This window comes from Ambystoma mexicanum, chromosome 3q (genome assembly GCF_040938575.1).
Source record: "Ambystoma mexicanum isolate Mex_15411 chromosome 3q, UKY_AmexF1_1, whole genome shotgun sequence".
Lineage (NCBI taxonomy): Eukaryota > Metazoa > Chordata > Amphibia > Caudata > Ambystomatidae > Ambystoma > Ambystoma mexicanum.
Window position 1 is genome coordinate 1,138,296,124 of NC_090926.1, and position 2,500 is coordinate 1,138,298,623.

Below are 2,500 nucleotides of genomic sequence, written 5' to 3' on the forward strand. Positions count from 1 at the left end.
TATAAACTTAACACTTTAGCCACACACAATGTCTCCTCCGCCCCTTACTTTATGCCGCTCTGCACCGTTCCCTTTTGGCCCTCCCATGACCCTTGAAAATGCATTCAAAAGTCAGAATCTCTATGGTCTGGCCCAAGTTCCCTAAATGCCATTTCCCCTCCCTGCCAAGCTCAGACTAAGTGCCAGGGACAGATCTGTGCTAATAAACCTAGCAAGCGGCCAGGCAGCAGAGCCTCACCTTCACTAGGTTGCACTGGCTTCTGCCAGCTCCAAATTGAAACTGTTAACAGTGTCCTGTTTGGAAGCATGCCTGGGCAGGGGCTGTCTCTATGCAAATCGAGTTGCAGAGGCCTCCTGGGAGCCAATTTCGGCAGGCCATTTTGACAGGCTCCAGAGGAATAAATGGCCGCACGAGTGGTCCGGTAGTTAGTCTAAGCCATATGGCAAAGATTTGGGTGGTGGGCCTTCTGGGCATGTGGCCCTAAGCCTCAGAGGACCGCAGAATGGGTCCCTTCTGCCCAAATAGAGAGGTCTTGGCCGATCGGGGCCGAGAGGACAGGGGCCTCACCACCCTCTGACGGTCCTCCTGGGCGCCCTTCCTCTGCTCTCTGCTGTTGTGGCAGAAAGCTGTGCCTTCAGTCCCCTGGCTTGCACAGGGCAGCAAAAGACTGTACTTTCACTGGGTCGCAGGTAGGGGGCCTCTCCTGAATGCATCTGCCAAGGAAGGTCTAGAAGTGACACGAGAACCCTTGTGCTGACACACAAAAAAGGCTCGGCAGATAGCTTGCGTGCCAGTTGCTCCATCCTCTGTATCCACATGGACCCCTCCCAATATCTGCTGTAAAGATGCAGGCAAGGAAAAGCGCAGGATGGGCTTCTTACAGACGGAGGCGATGCCAGGCGTCGATGGCTCTAGCAGCAACTAGTGTCAGGGTGGAAATATAATCGTGGCCCCCACCCCTAACAGTCAGAGAGTCCTGGATGGGAGTCTTCCCAATGTCTGCTTTATCGTCCATCCTATAATCAACATGCATGTTTACATCTTGTTTTGGGGACATTTCCGAGCAAATTGCAAAATTGCAGCTCAGTTCAAACCGAGGCGTAGTCGGCAGGGTTCGAACCTGCGCGGGGAGACCCCAATGGATTTCGAGTCCATCGCCTTAACCACTCGGCCACGACTACCCATGAGAGTGAAACTCTCACTCGAAAGATCGTGCTGTGCTTACACAGAAGAGTCCTTAGTCTCTACCGCCTTGCCTCTAGATCTTGTCCTGTACTTTCCACCCTTCTCTCTCATCATGCACCGTTCTTTCTCCTCACAAGTTTCTTTTAAATGTACATATATGTTTGAAATTGCAAAACGAAACCCGTCAAAACGTACCAGTTTCTCTGCGTTGGCCTAAAGGATGAAGCCGCTTTTACTCCTAGGATCTTGCTTGAATAGCTCAAGTGCGCCGCAGCCTCCTTTAGTAATTGTATTATACTGCTATTTTAAGATTGTTTTCCACACCAGAAAAGAGTAAACAATAAAAGCGGGCTCTGCACCGTAGTCGGCAGGATTTGAACCTGCGCGGGGAAACCCCAATGGATTTGTAGTCCATCGCCTTAACCACTCGGCCACGACTACTCCTGAGCAAACCTGTTTCTACTATAAACTTAACACTTTAGCCACACACAATGTCTCCTCCGCCCCTTACTTTATGCCGCTCTGCACCGTTCCCTTTTGGCCCTCCCATGACCCTTGAAAATGCATTCAAAAGTCAGAATCTCTATGGTCTGGCCCAAGTTCCCTAAATGCCATTTCCCCTCCCTGCCAAGCTCAGACTAAGTGCCAGGGACAGATCTGTGCTAATAAACCTAGCAAGCGGCCAGGCAGCAGAGCCTCACCTTCACTAGGTTGCACTGGCTTCTGCCAGCTCCAAATTGAAACTGTTAACAGTGTCCTGTTTGGAAGCATGCCTGGGCAGGGGCTGTCTCTATGCAAATCGAGTTGCAGAGGCCTCCTGGGAGCCAATTTCGGCAGGCCATTTTGACAGGCTCCAGAGGAATAAATGGCCGCACGAGTGGTCCGGTAGTTAGTCTAAGCCATATGGCAAAGATTTGGGTGGTGGGCCTTCTGGGCATGTGGCCCTAAGCCTCAGAGGACCGCAGAATGGGTCCCTTCTGCCCAAATAGAGAGGTCTTGGCCGATCGGGGCCGAGAGGACAGGGGCCTCACCACCCTCTGACGGTCCTCCTGGGCGCCCTTCCTCTGCTCTCTGCTGTTGTGGCAGAAAGCTGTGCCTTCAGTCCCCTAGCTTGCACAGGGCAGCAAAAGACTGTACTTTCACTGTGTCGCAGGTAGGGGGCCTCTCCTGAATGCATCTGCCAAGGAAGGTCTAGAAGTGACACGAGAACCCTTGTGCTGACACACAAAAAAGGCTCGGCAGATAGCTTGCGTGCCAGTTGCTCCATCCTCTGTATCCACATGGACCCCTCCCAATATCTGCTGTAAAGATGCA

General features: G+C 52.2%; 2 non-coding genes across 2 annotated transcripts; both read right to left on the reverse strand.

Annotated features, from left to right (window-relative positions):
- Positions 1–1,100: 1,100 nt before the first annotated feature.
- Positions 1,101–1,182, reverse strand: TRNAS-CGA (transfer RNA serine (anticodon CGA)). The gene has a single exon. It is a non-coding gene; the product is annotated as a tRNA-Ser (tRNA).
- A 363-nt stretch (positions 1,183–1,545) lies between these two features.
- On the reverse strand, positions 1,546–1,627 carry TRNAC-ACA (transfer RNA cysteine (anticodon ACA)). The gene has a single exon. It is a non-coding gene; the product is annotated as a tRNA-Cys (tRNA).
- Between the last annotated feature and the right edge of the window lie 873 nt (positions 1,628–2,500).